Source organism: Tubulanus polymorphus, chromosome 6 (genome assembly GCF_964204645.1).
Source record: "Tubulanus polymorphus chromosome 6, tnTubPoly1.2, whole genome shotgun sequence".
Taxonomy (NCBI): domain Eukaryota; kingdom Metazoa; phylum Nemertea; class Palaeonemertea; order Tubulaniformes; family Tubulanidae; genus Tubulanus; species Tubulanus polymorphus.
Window position 1 is genome coordinate 5,529,913 of NC_134030.1, and position 22,245 is coordinate 5,552,157.

At 39.2% G+C, this 22,245-nt stretch overlaps 1 protein-coding gene across 3 annotated transcripts in view; it reads left to right on the forward strand.

The window, feature by feature from the left end:
- Positions 1 to 22,245, forward strand: part of LOC141906654 (uncharacterized) — a 59,175-nt gene that overhangs the window by 23,221 nt on the left and 13,709 nt on the right. Inside the window, exon 1 of one of the 3 annotated variants that reach the window (XM_074795932.1) lies at positions 2,675 to 2,784. The exons of 1 other annotated variant lie outside the window; for it this stretch is intronic. The gene's annotated coding sequence lies outside the window, so the exon portion shown is untranslated. Of the gene's footprint in view, positions 1 to 2,674; positions 2,785 to 22,245 lie in introns of those variants that run through there. One more of the 3 variants, XM_074795931.1, reaches the window with a different exon arrangement.

The window sequence follows — 22,245 nt, forward strand, 5'->3', positions numbered from 1 at the left end:
TTAATGGAGATGTCAATCAAAGCAAAGGGAATTAATTTGCATGGAAATTAATGAATTACATCTATACCCTAAACCGTAGTCGATTAATCTTTGGATTAGGCGACGAACGACTTGTTGTAATTGAAGAAAGTTTCCAACCGGAAATCCAAAATTGTGTCGCAGTCGATCTAGAAAAACTGCAGCGAGGATTTCTTCTCAGCGACCGTCTGCCCCTTGTTCCCGCACTGCATAACCATTTATTCAGTTATTCCACGACGCTCGGTTATTTTCAAAAGCTTTTCCGATTCTCTTACAAAGCATTCGAATCCGAAGATCACGAGCGGCTGAACGAATAAAAAAACCTATTTAGGATTCGACGTCTGAACTGATTTGTCAGCTCTTAATTTAAGACATTAAGTTTAATCGATATTCTTACCACAGCACTTTCCCCGATTTAAACGATCATTTTCGCATCTATATCATGTTAAAAAGGCATCAATAGCTGCGGCGATGGCTCTGCGTGAGCTTAATTTAAAAAGTAAACTAAATAAGCAATGAGCACTTTCAAAGATTTGAAAACAAGTGGAAGTCGTCAGTGATAGCGTCAGTGTTTTCAAGAATTTTGAATAGAGACAGAAAACCTGTAAATATTCCATCTTATGTTAGAGAAAATGGTCGCAAGGCCATCAATTTTTGTCTTATACAGAAGCACCTTCTTGTGAAGGTCAGACTCTTCGTAGCTGTAATCTTTATTACATACTAAATAGAAATTGACAGTTGCACAAAGTGTTGCAACTTGACTCGATCAGTTTGATCGATTTCGTCGTGAAATTTCGTATCTTGTTTTCTATCGAACTTCCGTCTCACGAGCAGCGACGAAAGCAAAGGTCGTGTCGTCGGAAGGCCTTCGACTGAGATCACGCGAAGAATTCCTAACAACAACCCGCTTCAAATATCGCGTATTCCGGGCACGATTGTGACCTCTTCTGCTCGATAAGAACCAGCAACAAGAGCTGATCGTGCATTACCTGTCAACTCCTTGACTGTGGTCAAACGCGAGCCCGTCCCAGCGACAAAATAGCGCTGCAATGAATATTGGATCGCTAAAAACGTTGACAAGTTGCCGAGGTTGTTTGTTTATAAGATCCACAAATAATGACGAATGTAATTTGACTTCGACAAAAAGAAGACCAGATTTTCGAATAGATTCGAAAATGAGCGTAAAATGTACAATTTGTGCATGCGATTGCATGGAAATACCGTAGGCTCAGGAGCTATCAAAATGACCCCCGATATCTTCGGGGAACTTGGCACCTAAATGCGTGAACTCAGGCGATCTATCGCGGTAAACTAAAACCTTTAGTTTTTGATGCTAGGTTTACCGCAGTGTTGACTTCGTGTCACTGCGGTGCAGAAATCAAAGATCACAAGCTACCGATTCTAGAATTTCAATGATAAATCAAATAGACATATGATTGTACAGTAGTCGCTGCGGTTGCGGTAGCCTACTTTCTATTCAACTTTCGGAAGTATTTGTTTATTTTGTTTTATCACTTGTAAATGGTATTCTAGGCAAAGGTATATAGAACAGAAAAGATACAATATACATATTTGTGCATTCTTATCCTTATTCTGGGCGCCTTACTACGGTTATACTGTGGCCATTCGAGGTATATCTATAACCATGGACTCAACTCGCGCTTGATTTTCAAAACGATGATCGCGGTTCAGTTGATAATATTCTTTAGTCAAGTGCTATTTACAAAGAGCCGATTTGTTAAGTACACATTTAAAAACATCGGTACGCAGCGACTTCCTTAATCATCTTCTCAAGATTGCATGTATCGATTTAGTATTTCCGGCGTGGAATCAAATATTTATGACTTTAATCAAAGTCAAATATGCGATATGTTCAAGTTTATAACGCACGCATAATTCGTGCTTCAGGAACGACGGAGGAAACAGGATGCGATCAGAATGATATTCGTGCTTCCTCTGTCGGGAATAGTCGAAGAGAAGTATCCTGTATCCATGGTAACCTACCGTCGCTTATTCCCATAAATTAACATGAAATCGACATCAGATCATTTTCTGAGAGAAGATATCGCGTAAAAACTATCGTCGTTGCCCCCGGAGAAAGTTTAATTATTCATTGTAAACTTATAGTATTATCAATTCTATCAATGGATTGTGAACTGTGTATCGAATAAAACACTACCTATTATTCTAACACATACTTTGGGCAGATAATTTGAAATTTCATGAACTTTATCGATGGCTAATTCTACGTATTCGATGAATTACTTTTTTCGACGAGAAAAGTTGGTGAAACCACTAAATGTTCGGGGTTAGGTTTAAACTTAGAATTGCAACCGCCAGGATGTAACTAGAAGGTTTTCATTGGTGACGTCACAGTCATTGCCGTGCTGCACACGCTGATCGATCATTTGCTTTTAATATATGAAAAGAATATGTCACCTTCGATTGGTGTCGTCGCCGGGGGATGAGAGAGTGGGAGAGAGAGAGAGACATGTTTGTAATAAGTGTGAAAAGTCTCCAACGCGACACGAAAAGCGCTCTTCCCATTCCTAGTCGGCTTAATTCCGCGTCAGTTCGTGTCTTTCACACGTGTTTCTGTCTTTCTTACCTGTTTTAGAAGCGAAGTCCCTTGTGGCAACGGCACGGACCGACCACCGGCGTCTTCAGTTCGACGGACACACCAACGTCGTCTACCACAACCGATCGCGAGTCAGTGTCATTTACGGCAGCGACTCGGAGGCTTAATCGCCGACGCTCGATAATAAGGTAAGTCACTTCGGTGAAAGTTTTCTCACTTTTCTATACTTTCTCAAGGTTGATAGAGTACCGGGAGTCTCGACCTGCAAACACAAATTATCGATAAGGTCAAATATCTCCGCGGTTTGAATCCTATGTTCGCGAGTTAGGGCAACTGTCGAGCCCAAAGTTGAGCCGGGTTCACCCCGATAAACTTATACAAAAAAAACTCAACATTCGTCACTTCGCACGACCATACTCCGGCAGTAAGAATGTTTGACACGTCACGTGACGAGCAAAGCGACAAGACGATCCTTTACGAGGCGGTGTTGTAGGCGATCAATTTGAATAAGAAGTTATTTTATAACGCCAGAGTAATAGTAAGCTCCCGGTTAACTACGTTAGAGCGGCTGATTGTCGAACCGTCGTTTGTCTTCGCCGGCAAGGTAATAAACGTACTCACTATATCTGTTCTGTCTAGTAGTTTAGTTTTTAGATAACATTAGTAGGAGAGCCGTTGAGATGTTGTAAATAACCCATTAAATATCGTGTCGGGGCGGTTTGCAAAATTAATGCCTATGAGTTATAGTTTCTCGGTGAAAAATGGCGTTGCAATACAGGCGCGTGAATCTTTGGTGTCATTAAGGCTCATAAACTAGGAAGTTTAATGGCCTCTAATTGTTTACGTCGTCATTACGCCTTGATTCGGCTATTACCCTAAACACTAATGCAATACGTCATAACTCATTAAGCTTCTTTCCGTTAGTCTAGTCGGTCTCTACACACAGCGCGTCCCGATAAATGTAGATCCCAGTTCGTCTGCGTGGCATAAATTATGTGTTTTTTTACAAGGCATTATATATCGCGACCTTTTCTCTCTCGACTTTGACAACGAAGTACAAGTGATAAATCTATATGTTTTGTCGGCCATATTTGTTATAAATGTGTTTTAATGCGTACACGCTGCTGTACGCGTTACAAATAGATATGAAACGAACTCGCTCGTTTATTACAATCGAGAAACTTTATACGATATCAACATCTGTGTTCGAATTCAATCTTTATTTCGATAGATATCTTAATCACGTTCACGATATGAATATTTAGTAGCGACTTAGTCTGGTCTCGACAATATCTTACCAGTAAATAAGAACAAAAATATCATATTTCATAGACTTTGTCAGCGGGTTTTCCTGAAATCGATGTGAACGAGCAATTATTCTTCGGGAAAGAACCGAATCTTTACGAATGGAAAAAAAATCTTACAATTTCATCATCGAATTTATTTCGCTTTTTTTTCGCTTTTTAAATTACTTCTGCGTTTTCCCGGTAGGGGGCAGGAGCCGTCAGTATTCGCTGGCTGCGCTCTTAAGATCCGCCTCGTCGTTTGTCATGATAAATTCGATTTTCCAATGACGTTTTCTGGGCGTTAAATTGCAAGTGGCGTGTCAACTGTCGGCACGTTGAATACATTTTCTCTAGCCTCGAGAATGCGAGGTCGGCATTTTATGTTTGAATCGTCGATGAAATAAAAATGGCGTATAAAAAGCGTATTATGGTATGAAATCTATTTACAAAAGATGATTTTCCAAATTCTGCACAGCACAACCCATCAGGCTGTATTGAATACAATTGAAACGGTGAGGTAACCAACCTCCAGCGATGCTGGAATTTTGTGTCTAAAAGGTGAATAGATCCACAGTTCAAAATGCAGATTAAGACGCAACTGCTAGAATATAGATATGAACTGATACAGCTCAATTTATGAGGATAGATAAGATTATAACGATGATGGTTAAAATAGCTGACTGAAATGCACGCAGCAACCGGCGGCTTTAGTTTTATGACTGTGTCTCGTGGCTTGCCAACCGAGCGAAGACGCCTCGAACCGAGCGGCATTAACCAGTTTACGGCCGGGTTTATCTCGCGGCTACCGCTGACCAGCCATGTCCGACATGAAGGGCGATTTTACGAGCAAAGCCGCGGTCGTAAAACATCAGCACGTATCGTTCATAAATAAATCATACACACTGTATCCACACTCAAGGTTGCCTGCCCCCTCGCTATCATGAATCATCACGATCCCAGGTCCCTAGACTCGCACGCGGCCTTGGTTGCCAAGTCAGGTCCATCAAATTTAGCGTTCTTCTTTCTTCAACAAAGAGCTCCTGAATATGCCTTAATTTTAACCACAAACAATTTACGACAGGCAGACGTTTCTTATTTTGAAGTAGATATACCTATTTAAGCAATATCAAGGGATAAGATAATGACTTTCTATGTATAAATGTGTGTATATATGTATGTATGCATGTATGTTTGTGTGTATGTATGTATGTATGTATATGAATGTATGTATTTCTTAAATTAGGCCCAAAGGAAACATAAGTTACTCACTTACTGCAAATCTCTAATGAATAACAACAAACTTCGCTTAACTCGGAGCTACGCGACGTCCGAGTTGGATAGGAAAAAACGTTAGGAAGTGAGAAAAATGATTTAGTTTTTGTCCGGTTTGTCAAAAGTTCGAGTTGGCCATATCCGAGTAAGGCGAGGATTACTGTAAAATTTCTATAGAAATATCTATATAAATTTCCATTTATTCCACCATACTTTTCGATATTTTCTCTGGAAACAAATCACTTGCTATTATTCTTATTGAAAATTGCGCGAAATTCAATACGCATCGAGACAATCCCGACAATATTGATGAAATCCGGGTTTAACTTAACGACGTGTCAAGTAAATCCTCGATTGCAATTAAATCGGAATTGCTTAAAAAAAGTCACGATTGACTGGAAAGTCTTGTTGTCAATTTGTGGTTTTGTTCTGTGGAAAAAATTACCAGTGTGAAATAAAAACGACGGCACAGATAGAGAAAGAGACGTATAAGGTATTATGTTGTCATCTTCTAGAAAAATTAAAAACGTCAAAATCAATCACAAAATTTCGGATATTCGATATGGGGAAGATTATAAAAAGTGATTATCTCGATATCCGCGCCAATTTTGCGCTCAACAAAATGAGATATAATGATCAATGTGTACAATATAGTCCGCACTCTAATGGCGCATTCAGCTGTATCGTCTTAACTCTCATAATCCCAACTTCATCCGTAAATGAGTTATTACACAGAAAAATAATATTACCGTCAATAATTTAATTTGTTCTAAACGCGCCTCGAATAGACAGGAGACTTAACAAAAAACCGAATGCCTTTCAATTAATTCCTCGGAATTGTGTCATTTTCATCGCGATTGATACATCGAGAAAATCCCCGCGATCACGTGACGTATCTATACCTCGACAGCGATCTTCGCATACGGTTTTCACTAAGACAAATATATTCAAAAAGACTGACGGCAATAAGTGAGTAGAATTGACGAAAATTCCTTAAAAGGCATGTATAAGGAAGGCAAGTTTTATACATGGACTCCAACACGAGTTCATCGTTCATGTAGATGGTATAAAGATGCAAAAATAGGCTACTGCGGATGTGAACCGCCCAGTGACCTCTTCTGACATCGGGCGCCCTGAATCCGCCGCTCTTTTCATTTGGCTGAAGGTCGGCGAGCTCTTTGAAGATTGCGCTCTGAATGCGTTACAAGATAAATGATCATCATTTGTAAAAATATCTCAGACGCTATTGTACGACCGGTCAAGAAGCACAATCGTGCACGGTGAGATAAGTTCCCCTAGACGGTCGTCACGCGGGTGAGAGTGACAACGCCCCCTTCAGTTCGACAAGGCAACCGTTTGACTTCTATCCATATAGTGTCTGTTGCGAACGCCAGGCAAAAGCAATGACTTATTTGCTATATGCAATAACTCGAATTTATACATTATTTGAACAGTTTTATTCCCAAGAAAACTAGGATTTGGGAGTAAAATTGTTTAGTCTCTATAGCTTAGTCTTAAAACACCGAGTAGCTTTGCCGGCCTCTTCCCACGTTCCGCAGTTTAGTCATGACCGTCCCAGCGTGTTCGCTACACCGAAACTGAAGTTACGTCATTTCCCTGGTATCCATCAATGAGAACACGGATTATGAGATTGCAAAAACGACTGTCGTCGTCGTCGGCCGCTTTACTGTCGATTACTCGTGTAATCGGGCGAAGACTAGACGACATTATAAAAAATAAAACTTGCAGCAAGAAAAAACTTTCAAGCTTTCGTTCTAAATTAAAGACGCTGTCTGAATCCGTAATGACTATAATGAAACTTCAGCGTGTGATCGATAAACTAGCGTTCACTTTTAAACGGACACCAGTTGGCTGGTACGAGGCAGGACAAATGTCATAGGAACAGCGTGGACCTTTAAAACCAAAAATATGCTACATCAATGACTGACATAACAAGATCTTAGCGAGATATATGGGGTGATTCAGAAACGTATCATTAACCAATGGTCACCCGGCCTAAATCCTGGTAAAAATGTATATTTTGTGACGGGGAAGATTGTAATCTGGCCTATCTTTCAGATTGATTTGTTCTCGGAAGCAAAAAAAAAATAAGCATACGCAAATCATTATTCAAGCGTCGATTATTCGTCGCATTAACACTGACCGTCTGGTGCTGGCGAAGTGTGATTGAATTAGTTCGTCCAATATTCCTTTGTTTCTCTTTAGTTACGTCATGCAAAAACATGATTACAACGACTGATGACCAAACGACTTCAGCTGTGGGATTTCGTCCGACGGCGAGTAGTTGATTTTTCTGTCAATTAATCTGCAGAAGATGTCGATTATTTTGCAGTATCGTTTGTCGTCGTCGTGTTATTCAACTACTGCGGGTTTCAGTCTGATAGTCTGTCGCCCCTCGGCCCCGTACGACCGTGAGGTCTAGACACTCACGATTCAAAGGTGTGATGATAAAGTGATGTTCTAAACACATATCGACATATATAATACACGTGATTGTCTAATTCAATATGAAAAAATTCCGCACTACGAAGTGCAACTAATAGAGGATTTTGGCTCCAATGTCTAGAGCATTTTCGATAAGGTTTTTCGAAATGGCTCAAAGCGTTTGAGCCAAAATCCTCTATGAAGTTTACTTCATATTGTGGATTCACATTTTACAACTTTGAGTAATGGCAGAAATTTGAGTCAAATTCTCTATTACATTTACTTCATATTGTGGAATCACATCGCTTTGACGATCACAACTTTAAACAATGGTAGAAAGGTGTCTAAAGGGGTGCAGGGTTTGGACCGGTACTCGCATCTGATGGCCATTTCAGACACAGAGGCAAATCCATCAAAATTGATGGGATCAAAGATTTGAAATAAGGGTTATGTTATTTCATCGGTGACCAATGAAAATCATAGTGCATGTATTCGTTCTTTCTATCGTGTATGAAAATCGACGAATTTTCTTATCTAGAAACAACAATTATACTTTCGCTTTTCACGATGAAGAAAGGCAATTCATCACGCGTCCGTGTCTGTTTGTATACTGCCCGAAGTGATTTTCGTTGACGAATTAATTTTACCGACGTAATCGGCTGGTCATGATTAATGAATAGGTCACAGATTGTCGACTGGACATGAAATAAGAAATGGGCGAAAAAAAACGAAGGACAATAGAACGGTGTTCGACAAGGTCGGCTACTGTGTCCACTGACGTCTGCCTTTGAACACAAGGTAGGAATAAGCTCTAATAATTTCGATGAATATACAGATTTTGGATAGCGGTTTCAGCGAGGTACTTCACGGTAGGAAATGTTGATTATCACGTTTAGTTTTTAACTGCGGGGTTCAAGGGGTAGGTTGTGTGGGCTTCCGTTTGATACGCGTTTTTTTTCGTCAAGATAGACCGTCTGCTGGTCTGTTTAACTTACGGCCTACGTTATTTGAAGTTCACTAACGTGGATTTCGATTTAAGGATCTTAACTCGCTGAATGGATGATCTAAGTAAGACGCGGACTTCATTCCGAATAATGAATCAGTTCCTACGTAAACTGGTTGTAATCACGTAATGGGTTAACACGAATACACGGATCCGCCGTGTTTGGCGAAACGATGCGGGGTAAACAATCCGCCAAATTGAAAACTTCAACAAGCAAATAGGCCAAAACGAAGCAAATGAACCGTCGGCAAGACATCAAAAATATTTACAAGCATCTATCTTCATCTGGCGAATTAGCGTTCGTTTCATCAGCTGTCGCCGGCGCTCAGGTACCTGCTTCGATGTCACCGACTACTAACCGCTTCTACATGATTAATAAATATTCCAATTATCTAAAACTTCTGTTTCGTCATCAATCTTAATTCCACCAAAATCACCGATATATCATATTTTGTCATTGTGAAATAGGAGAGAACAAAACGTCGACTTTAGAAATCTAAACCGCTGTCTTTCGATTACATTTTTGTTGATTTTGGCCGGTTTTTTAGGTTCCTTATGTGTAGAGAAACGATCGAATCGTCAACTGTGTTCAAGCGTTACAGATTCGCAGACGATCAGCCCCTGTGGGATTATACAATCAATTAGGTTACACAATAATAACGTGTCGTGTATGGAAAATATCTATCAAATCGATAGGCTCATGTCAAATCTAAAGATCTTTGAAATAGGGATGCGCTCAAGTTCGATGTTCTCCATCTTAAAAACACGGATTGTTTTTAAATCCAGTTGTTATGGATATCGGGAAAACTATTTGACGTAATTGGGATATGGGCAAAATGCTTCTTCATAATTACGCGGCCTCCTGCTTGCACCGAAACACACGATATTACCGTCCCGACATCAAATCTGTGAGATTCCTGTAGCGCAATCGTTTGTCATTCAATACATACATTTTCAAATCATCGAATAGAAATGAAGACTCGATGTATCATTCAATTACGATCGCTTTTCACCGATGCAAATAATCGACAACCATCCGTGGCAGAATACGAGAACTTTCCGTCGAAAGTAACGCCGTATATTGTATTATATGTGCGATCAGATTCTCTCTAAACGTAAACAGAAGACCAGATATGATTGATGTTATGCAGATGACCACGGTTTCAAACCAAGGTCAGAAAAAAGTAATCATCGCCGCGAACACGAATTCGTAGACGCGGGAACATCGGCGGATCGGTTCGGGACGTAATGATCGTGACTTCTGACCAGGGATGTATCCCGGGGAATTCTATGGAAAGTAGGATGATACATTCACCGCGAAATAATGGCGAATAATTCCGATTGTGAGCCGGCATCAGGGAAGATTAATGATACGGCCACATCTTTGCACCCTTCGTCGGCTCGGTTTAAAAGGACGTTTCACAACATCATTAGTCAAAACGACATTATAATGAATACCACGCAGCAGTTTTGCTTTCAAGTTTGCCGCCGTTACAAGGGACGTTGTTCTCGTGCAGTAGTTAATACGGTGACCCAACTCGAGTCGAGTTCCTTCCATATACGCGGCCACGGTTCATACACGATTCATCATCAATCTACTTCTCAAAAGTGAAAAAATAAAAATAATCCCCCGTTCGTTCGGACACGGTTTTGACAGGGATGATAGGCGAGCCATATCCGATATTACAAATCCTAGTTTTGTTATCGCGCTGCGGAAAAAAATAACTACTTCCAGCTAAATGCACCGTGAAGAAAATTCGCGAGACGGAGTTTTTTTTCTGTAATTTTCATTTTGGGTGGAACTGCCATCAAACAGTTTGATGAATGGGCGACGTTTTGGGACAATTTAGTCACGTATGTCGCGAGTGGGAATTCATATTTGTCAGAACCATGAATTTTGGATTAATTCGCGAATATTGAACGTAATTTGCAGCTCACGTTTTTTTTCTGCGCAAAAAGAAAACTCGCTGCTCGCGAAAAACCGCGTTATTTGAGCTAAGAAAATTCGCAGAAAATAACGTTAACTAAACAATGCTTGCTACGCGAAGAAAGTTGCGCAAGTATTGCTAGTTCACGAGCTCCATCTGTCAATTGACACTGGAACTAAATACGTAGAAACGATCCAGTCGATAATTTTCAAAACATTAAAATAGCTCTCTTTTCCTACACCGAGTATAGCAGCGAAATCGTATCAATAGAATCACGATTAGACTTTTCAACGATTGAACTTAGACTGTTTAGTAGAGATTTGAATGCAGAACTTCAGGACTGTGCCGAATTTCGTTGTAAATATTCAATTTGAAATAAGGATTATCATTTGATAGATTTATTACGATTTGATTTATACGTATTTAGGGTTTCCATTAAAAGCTCACGAGAGAGGTAATTGATTAACACGCATTTTTACAGTTCCTCGTGAAATAGAAATTGTTGTTAGGGGTTGAGGAATTTTCATTAGAAAACTCTCGATAATTGATCAAATCTACGCAAACTAATCATTTATTTTATGAATATCTCACCATATCATTCAGCGAATAAATGAAGATTCATGGGGGAAAGATTCCCGCCTAGAAACTTCATGAAAATCTTATCAAACTATCCTCGAGGGAAACTACAGTTTTGAAATGAACGAAACAAAGCCACAGAAAGTCCTATCGTTGACCCCAGTTTTTAATCATCTCCTGACTCATTTTATGCCGTTTTGTAATAATCTACATGACGTTCATACAAACGATCATATCTTACGTGCGTTAAAGCTTCAGTCGTTATCAACATTATTCAGTTTTATAGAAATATCTACAGAATTCAAGGATTCCACCAGTTTCAATATTTCATTCCACATGCAAATTGATAAACTAAAATCTTATGAAATATTTTCCATCTTTGTGTTGTAAGATTAAGATTTTATGGCAAAAAAAACCGCGATAAAAAGAAAAGGTCAGCGAAGAATATATTATTCCTTCTTGAAACTACATCCTAAAGAGTAGAAAAACCTTAGCTTAATTTCACATAATTACTGGCGGTTGAAAAACAAGCAAACTTCGTGGATGGTTTTGGAACACATTGGAATGACCTAATAATCACTTATCAATTTCTGACAAGTTATAAACGTCGAAAGATTTTAATTTTCGAATGACCTGGTTTTCATCAGTTGGCTATCCGTCACAGATGTTACGGTTTATCGTGTCATAGCCGTTAGCTATTAAGGCTCGCCGTGTTGCGAGCATCGTATTCATGCCGAAAGCTTTTACGGAAATTGCATTCTGCCGAAGTCGTTCGAAAGTTTTTAATTCTAAAGTTTCGTTTCGCGAGAGCGTTGGAGAAATGAAAATAGATGATTTCAGGAAACGCGGAACTGACATCACGAGGTGGTCAAGTGGGAGAGAGCAAGAGTTATGAAGATAATTGAATTTGAACACGGGAAAGCGAGAGAGAAAGCTCCTTCCTCGGTGAGTAAGAATTCATCCCGGCTTCTCGGATAAGATCGCGCGCCGAGACGGCGAATTTTCGACAGGATAAATCCGACCGACAAAATCGGTAAATTAAGTCAGAGGAAAAATATATTCAACATCGCGAATCGTTGGCTTTAGTTCAATCTACGAAGGATTACCCGGCGCTATGCATGGTCTGTCAATCATACCCGGATCTAAATAGCTATCAGGCATGATTGACAAAAACGAGAATTCGGTATAAATGCTTGATTGCGCTGGCTGCGAGAGCGCACAAAAAATAGCTTGTCCTGCAGGGAGTTGACTTTGTAGATGACTGCATGGTGATGACTCAAAAGCAATTGACGATGTTAGCACAAGATCGTCCATCCGCTAATTATTGAGAGTCGGGGATATGATAATACAGTGTGTTCATCGCTGGAAGTCAGAGTAAGCGCTTAGCTTAGTGGCTGCTGAGAACAACTTACTGCAACAACCAGCTGCCCACGGCTATATTGGGTTAACCGCACGCTTGGGAGTCTTCTGACCAATCGATTGTGTCGAGACTCATCGCCGCGAGACGGTTCGAAAAAAAACTCTATAGAGTCCGGGGAAAAAACCCCGAGAAATTCTACTCAGCGCCGTCGCCGCACCGTCGTGTTCGACTGACGTGGACTGAAAACGCACGTGCTTCGTTTTGCGAGGGTAAGCTAACATCGCGGTGACGTCACACGCGCGGGCGAGGGATTTAACAGGTAATCGGGGAAAAATCCGACAAATTAGAACGAGAACAAATCAAAAACAACTACGATTAAAATACAATGAGTACGTACCAGATGGTGAGGTAATCGCGTGATACAGCCACCGACGAGGATGCGTTTCCACTACGCGCGCTAGAAGTCGACAATTGAATTGTTCAAGGTAAAAATCCGTTTATCGTAAAATCTCAATTTTATTGTGGCGTGTTATTCTAGTATTCCTGGGTTTCGTGTGGCGGTAATCCCTACGCGTTCCGATAAGAAACGAACGTAACAAGCGTCTTGTTAACAATACCGACCTGGCCACATTGCGCATCATATTTCTATGTTGGCAGCCTATTTATTTTGTCTTAGTTGAGTCAGTAGTCAGGGCCCACTTTATGTCGGCAATAGATATATTTTATAGCCTTTTTCACAGAGTCGTTTATGATCGCACAAGTCGTTATAGTGCTCGTTTAGAAGCACTTAGCCTGCCATGGGTCATTAACATTAACATATTATAATGAGGCGGCACGTTTGAACCTTCGAAACATTAATCACCACGCGTCATGAAGATAGGTTTTTAACTACTAGCGAAGTTCGCAAATATTATGGAATCTGTTAAGTCTGCGGTGTGGTTTGCAATATACATCGAGTTCAGGTCGTTAAAATGCCGGCGTCTGAAGCGCTTTTCGGTGCTGTATATTCATATTTTCGGGAGAATTTGACTTTCCACCGGTGAAAGTCGCTCAAACGGGACGTTCGCGCCGTTTGCAAAATTTGCCAACTCGCAAATTTTGTGGCCGACTGAAAATATTTAGCGGTAATATATCGCATCGGTGAAAAGCCTTTGTGAAAAAAGTAGTTTAGGCGCGTTACAAATGATAGAATTATTTGCTAGTCAGTTCATATATATCTTCATCTGTCGCCCGATGAAGCCTATTCATTCATTCATTCATTCATTTCTACAGGATGCGATTTATTATTTTTTCGAACAAGTTTCTTCTTGCATCCAACAGATGTCAGCTGCAGTCGACCGATTCGGTGGACAGAAATTCGGCACTATTCAAGCGAATTTTCGTATTACGAGGGCATTTTTGAGGATCACGCCGACTTTTTAGAATAGATGTTCATGTATCTGCTATTTCCGTTCGCTGGTCTTCATCGGCTTGAAGCCGATACACGCTTAAACTAGTTACAGCATCGTTATGTTTCCGATTAAAAGACCTCGAACAGAATTTGGCCTCGGGACTTTTCCGTGATAACGCCACGAAACCCGAAGGCAACGTAGCTCGCGGTTTAGCCTGGATATCGCGTGGATATCTTCTTATTCAACGTTGCATATCAGTTGCGAGAAGGTCCGAGATGAAAGATGGAATGCAGTGGTTTGCGCACAGTAAATATGTTATATTACACAAAGGACTCCACCTTGGTCGTGGGCAATTTCAATTCCTTTCAAAAGTTTTGATTTTATACTGGTTGGAGCATAAGATCATATCATCTTTCCTGTTAATTTGATTCTGTAGTATAATTTTTCGCATAAAGGTGTCGCAATGAGTATGCAAATATCATAGTTCGCTGACCTAATAATATACTTTAAAAAGATAATAACATTCGCCGCCATTTTGAATTTCTTTTACTGAACGAGCTCTAGAAAATAATAATAAGAATTCTTTTTTATCTGATAACACGAATATTTAAATTATGCATCTGGATTTTAGTCGATCGACGCCCATCCACTGTTTCTCCAGAAACCGAAAAAGATAAAATATCAATATTGAATATGAGGTGTCCCTCACTAAAAACATATTAGTCTTTCAATAGTTACAAGCCACAGTAATTCGCCTACGTGCGTTTTAGCCGCCAGCGGGTGAAGATGCTGTGCGTAGCCAAAACTTCAAGTCTTCATGACTGATCTAAATCAATTTGTATTGATTATGAAACTTATTTCATTACTAATTAGTATGAAGTTAAATCATTCGACTTATGATAGGGAGGATGATTGCGCTGCCACTACCACCAAAGCCATTAAGTCACAACTGTCGCCTTTGATGTGGTAACATACGCTTAAGTAGTCGTATTTAAGGGGCTTCCTGGCTATATTTCTGAAAAGTATCCCCTTAATCCCTTTCAGTGGGATAACTGCCAATTTTAAATGATGAATGGCTGAAAGAGGAAACTCCTATCGTGTTAACCAGTGACAGTGACAACATGGCGACGAAGTCATATTTGCATACGGTTCGCGACAGTCGGATGCATGCACGTCAAACCATGTGAGGAAGATAGGTGACGAAAAACAAACCGCGCCGCGAGAACTACGTTCCGTGACGGTCGGATTTTTTTCCAACGCCAAGAGCCGTCTTATCCGTTATATGCGCCGCGTTTTCGACAGTCCACCGAGGAATGTTCGTGCAGAATTTACATTGAATAATTAATTATGCATTAGAAAAGGGAAGAAAGTGCGTAATGCGGCGCGTTACGCTATCGGGCACATACATTTTGAATAATACGTCGAAAATTCAACCTGAGTAAATCTTATTTCATCTCTATTATGCTAGTCGTATAAATGTACGCAGAACATTTTCCATTTTTTCCGAGAGATTGCGGATATTTTTGTATAAATGATTTACCGGCGCGTCTGTAGTTGCCTCGTCGCCTATGGAAAACAATTGAGCAGCCACATTTTGTTCGTACGAACGACTTTCGACAATCGACAAATTTCAGTCGACACAATGACACGGTAAATGACTGTCATTTGACAATGTGAGCCCCTGTCACGGCACGGCAATTTGCAGCGCGCCAGCGTGACTTTTAACTTTCGAATAATCTATAATTGGAAGTCGACGGATTGACGTGCAAACAGTGATAGTTTGTATGTGCGCGGTCTGCCGCCCGCATTTACGTTTCGATTTTTCTCCTGCTTGTCTTGTGACACTGTCAGGAGTTAATGTTTGTCGGTTTGACAGTTTTGTACACGGACTGAGATTTCTGTCTCGTTCATCACTATATTGATATCCCTATAGCCATCCATCAATTAGTGCTACTATCAAAGCACACTTTTCCGCGTACGGCGACGCATCTCTCCGCACGCTTTGTTTTTACGGGGAAATTGAACAATAGAAACCGTACGTAACTTTGTGCGAGGCGAAAATATCGGAAACTCTGTCGCACATGGTCTGACGGGTCTTTAACCATGAAATCTGAAAGCAGACCATAGGGGGACCTTACTAAGGGGGACTGAGAAGCAATAGCCTGTCATGCTTTCTGTGAAATAAATTTGAACTTGAATTTGAACTTGAACTTGAACCTGAACAGGCGGTTATGATAACAAATCTAAGCTCTGGCTTTAGAGTCCATGATTTAGGTAAGAGACATTGTTCAGAGACAACGGTCGCTACTCGATTAGGTTGAAAAGCTAGTTCCGCATTTAGAATAATTAAAAGAAGCTACAAATTTGGTCGTGTTTAGTTTAAGCGCGAAGGAGCGAGAGGAATCTGAAAAAAAAGAATCGCAACTGACTAACCAAAAACAATAGGCTTACAGTAGTATCATATCTATATTCAGATGTGACCGCGATACGAATTGTATAGAACAGTAAAATGTGGCAGCTTGCCTGCGCGTGCTGTCTGTCTGTCCGTCTGTCCTGTCTGTCTGTCTCCGATATTGCGAAATAATGACAAAAAAACAATCATATTCGCGCTCGAAGTAACTGTCAATTAATCCAGTGTCTCCATACAAAAACATCAATACTTCCAGCAGAAGTAAAAAGGTTTTCGAAATAAATCAGTCGTTACAAATCGGTATTTCCAAAGCTGTTGCTAGTTGCTTCTTGTATTAGAAATGCTTTACACACAGCTATGGAAATTGTTTTGAGATGGCATTTAAGTACTGATACGTAGAAGAGGACGGGAAGATTTCAGACATGGGAGTAATTGATAAAAGCTTAACTTCATGTAATAAACATTTCACATTGTTCAACTGTAGCCACATGGATTGTGCGACCAAAATATGTTGTTCGGGTATTAGGTAACATTTTCATAAAACTCGTAAAGCCGCATGAAGCTATTTCAGTCGGTTTGTATCTTGAAGTCGATGATTATTGTAGAGTAGGGGAATTTACGCTGGATAATCTACCTTAGTTTTAATTACAGATTGCGCGGATCAATCACTTTCTCGCGCCCTAGTTTCAGCTCTTATTAGCAGATGGCGCTAATAGTAGCGATGCTATAAATTATTTTCTTCCTGATGGTCTCGTTGTTTTAGAGTCGATTTAGAGTATTTTTCAGACATTGAAGGATCCGGTAAAAAAAATAATGAAAATTGTTGAACCTTGGAGCGATATATTCAATTCTCAATCTCGCATGATATTGATCTTCGCAAAATCATCGGTTCCTTGAAAGATTGTCGTGGAAAAAAAAATATTAAAATTGTCTATGACGGTTTGACTATTTTAAAATTGCATACAATAGCGGGTTCTATTGACTGTATACGTAACAAGAATGCCGTAATATTACCAAAATTTCCATTTTGAATATGGTCATTTATCAAATAGATTTGAAATAAAATTCCAATGTCATCGGTAAGAAAAAAATCAGGCTTCGAATTGTGACGAAAAATATAACATGTTCCCAAATATTTTCAATCAGTTTTTCTATCAAATCTCCGGCAAAGATTTTTTTTCAACATATTTTGATTATGTAAATTACGCGTAACGGTTGAGTCGCCAACAATATTACTAAGAATTTACAAAAACCGGGGCCCTGATGTGTTTGCCTCATGCCTAGACGAGGCTCCTCTGTGGTCCCCTTCAAAACCCCGTCTATTGTAAAAACAATTCGTATTAAGATTATCTCTGCGATATGTTGAATCAAGGCGATTTTTTTTCTAAATGATATTGGAATTTTTTTTTTCAAAACTTCACAAAATTTATGATAAATGACCGTAATCATAATGTAACTGTAACAATCTAACCGCATTCTTGTCAACAGAACGCGTTGAAACATGCAACTGTAAAAAAAAAGTCAAATCGTCTTGCGCGATTTTCATTATTTTACACGTCGAACCGAACCGGGAAATGAAATTTCGATATCTATTCATTGGACAGCGCGGCGAAAAATGCGCAGAACACGCATTAAAAATATTCGTCATCTTTTCGTTGGGTTTCCATGACAACCGTTGACGCATCATACACGCCTTTTCCGCTGTCAGAATGCCGCCTTCGAGTCCCCGAGGATCGCGCCGAATCACGCATGTCAAACATTTCGAGGATTTCGCCGCCGAATTTGAGAGATGAGCAAAAATATTTGTATGTATCTCGAAAGCCCGACTGTCAGCCGTATGAGTGATCGATCGTTGCTGGGGGTTTCGAGTGACGTTCGAACCGCACGAACAGTTTTTCTTTTCGGATATTATTGATCAAAGATAATATTAGCGAAGACAATTTCGTTCGACTCGAATCGCTCGAATATCGTTGCCCGGGGGAGTTCGGCGAATTTCCCGACAGTCTTACATTGACGAGAAAAGTTTTCTCGAATAATATCAACTTCTACGATTATAGTCGTTTTTGCTAGTATCGCACAAGCCGCGGTCCCCGGTCGCTCCCGCGCGCGTTCTGATGTCGTTCGAACATTTATTTTATCGTACGCAAACTCATTTATCTTGCGCGTTAGAAAAAAACGGCGTATTACAAATATTCCTCTTGTTTATCGAAGAACGACGTATTGACAGTTGGTAATTGAATAAATACACGAAATACTACTATATCTAAACATACGAAAATTGAAATTTGTGGTCGTGTTTTCATCGAGCAAATCTTCTCCACGTTCTGGCGAAATTCTGGTATAGTTCAGCGGGAAGAGAGCATAATAATGTGCTCAACGTAACCGCGGACAAATCGTTGGAGTCCATGATGCAACGTAGCTGTACTTTTTCAATTTTCAATTTATAAACTTGCCCTTTTTCAATGACTTGCTCACAAAACCACCTTATTACAGAATATAACGAAATTATCTGAAACTTCGTCAACTTTTAAACTCCCAGGAGGAACTCACAGAAATTCAGTATATAAAAAAGGTTTGGAATATTCTGTTTGAACTCGTGCCATCTCTTAGAATCAAATTATTTTGTAGGTACTCTTTTCGCCCTAAGCAAAATTGCATTTTGTTACCAATTTTGATTCAAGAATATTAGAATTCAAATCTGAGTTACTCTTTTGAACCTGACGAATTCGTCTAACACCTTCTAACAAAATTCGATCCAATACGAATTGGACTCGAATAACGGTCACAAACGATTCAAAACGTTTTTGCGAATAAAATATTCAGAATACTAAGCGACATAATTTGAGGTAAAAAAGGTGAAATTGTTTGACATATTTGAAACAGAAAATTATCATAAGCTGAAGATTCTAATACAAATGTTCTTGTATAATTCATACTGCACCAGATGTTTGTTTCTAAATTTCATTATAGAGAACATTTTTGATCGGGAATGAAATTATGGAACTGGGTCGAAGTTCTACATATGAACATAAAGCTTAGTAATGAACTATATGTCGATAAGTGTTGATAGTAAAATTCATTTTATAAATTAGACCAAAAATACATGTATTTTTGATTAGACGACTAATAGAAAACGAATACGATATTCAACGACATCGCTGACTTTTTCGAATATTTTCCGATAAATCAATTAATCATTTCGTCCCTCAATTTAGTTCAGTTGCAATGTTTGAAGACATTTGAAGCTGTATTTTAGGTAGATTTTCGGATTTTATTCCTGTTTCCAGAATTCGATCTCGTGCCCTTTGGTATTCGGCATCGGTGATTAAGTAAGATGAAGCGCAGATAATGGCAATAGCTTTGCATGAAGTAATTGCTAAAAACCACTAATCCGTAATGAATGTATAGAAAATCGATTAACATTCGCCGATTTCGATCGCTCAGTCGGGAACTATATTGTCTGGGCATTTATACTTAGCTCGGAAGTGATGCGTCAAATTAAAATGGCGGCCGAGATGATTGACGTGCCCTACTTTCACCACGCAAAATAGATGCTGAATCATGGCGTCGAAGAAGGATTTGTGTCCTATGCTATATATGTGTATATTTATCACTCTTACACGATTTAGGACACGAATACTATTGTGAAAGATCATTATTATCAATTGAAAGATGGCGCCGAGGCTTTTCAAATTACCACAAAATCGATTCGATTAACTGTGATGATTGCCCCGACGTTAAAATGTTTAAATCAAGTTCGTACGTGTTGTGATCGTGAATCCAATCATAATTCGTGACTTTTTCTTTTTAACAAACTATTCAGTAAATCGAACTCCGTCATCTACGGCGGGGTCGATGCCGTGATTACGAGGATTATTATCTAACTTAACCGAACTATTATACTACCAAGCCTGCGATTTGAAATCTTTAGTAATTGCTCGGATTCGATTTGAAATTCTCATTTAATATAAACCATTACTACGGAAGCTATACCAGCGATTTATCGAGAGAGAAGCCGGTTTTCTATTATTTTCCTTATGCATTTGTTGTTCTTTGTGTGCGCAAAAACCAGCTCGCAAACACACTCGCTCAACAAAGTGCATTTGTAGGTCCACATCGCTGTATCCCATATGTTTTTGTTGCAAGTCAACATCAAACGAACCGCCGGCAATTGAAAACGGTTAGGTGATTAATTATACTGCGCCTTACTACTGACAGGTCGAGGGGACCGTCTCGGCAGTTCGTAGTGACACCTTCTAACAACAGATGTCGCTGAACGAGCTTACTACCAAAATAGACGCAAAGCCGCCATTACTAAACCGACCAACTTTCGAGTTGATTAGAATATAATTCTTCAAATTGACATTTTTTATTCATCAGAATCAATTCGGATTTTAAGAAAAATCCGGTTGTTAAGTGCTTGCATTTGAAATAAAATGATAATGCGTCATTATCTCTTCAGTCGAAAAATCTGAAAAAAATCAACAAAATGCACGAAAGTCTTGTAATAATTTTGCCCACTTTGCCAATTGAAAGTACGTCGTTCACTTAAAAACGGATATAATAATGAACTAATCTTTGTCAGAATTTACCGTATTTTTTCGGCTCATTCCTAAAACAATTTGGAGCCATGAATGAATTTTTCATGAAATGCGTAATTTTTGCCCGGAAATATGCCCGGCATCTATGGAATTGCCGGCTGACTATCGAACCGGAATTTCAATCCGAATTAATTGCCATTTACATCAATTATCCGGAAAACCAATTTATTTCGATTCCGAACCGGCGCAACCCGACGGGTGCAGGCCTAGTTCAAACGTACGGTAATCATATTACGATGAGAAATGAATCCAATGGGATCGATGATGATGATGATGATGCAAGCATCTAGGCGAGCTTTTTTTAGAATAAATTATAATATTATATCAGAAAAAAAACAGGCAAATATTCATTCGGGAAAGCGAGATAACTTTTCTCGATTTATATGTATGCATATATAAACAAAAAATTCGTCCTCAAATTGACACCCAAAAGGTTAGAGTACTATTCGCCACAATAAACGCCATTGTTGTACGTAAAATACGTATGTACGGATCATGCTTCTGTAAATTTCAAAAAGATGAACCTTTATAACCGAACCCCGTCGAAACATGTCAATACAACGTGCTACCACGAGGTGATGAACTTTTATTTAATTAGATCCATTGCACGAACAAGCGTCAATTTATCGTTTCATATCAGATATAGCCATTGATGTTACCGATTTTAGAATAGAGAAAAAAAAACTGCTAGACGCCTTTCTGAATCGTGAACAGATCAGACGAGAAAAAGTATTCGATAGTTTTCTGGATTAGAATTGATTCTAAATCGTAGCCAAATTATTCGCATTTAGGGAACAAATATAGATGACGAATGGAAATAGAAAAATGGTTAGATAAATTTCATAGCAAAAATATGTATTATATTCATTGTTAGTACATTGGTTTTGCTCGTTTTTCCATGCTCAAAATCTGAGGTTAACTTTGCTAGATTCTGCAGCAAAAATTTTGCAGACTGGTCTCGTGAAGGAATTTATAATTCGGGATTTTTTTGGGGAATATATCTGAAGCGCAAATAAGCATTGGTTTGTATTACGATCGTGAAGCAGGGTTCGCCTATAAACCAACGGCTACTTTCATTAATTTACAAATCGATTACTTTTACGATACCAAATTATTCCCCGGTAGAAATATTCTCAACGACACCACGAATTGAGAAATGATATTAACTTGAGAATTCCTATGGTATATATTCATAAAACCACAATAGTGATGAAACGATGACTATAAATTCTGTTTTCCTGACGTAATAGCTATTGTTCCATCACTATTTATATGAGTTTCAAATATACCGACTGCAACTAATCTTAACTTATTTTGAAATATCCCATGGCATTAATCGAAATAAAAACAGGCTAAATGATATAGTTTTTTGGTAGT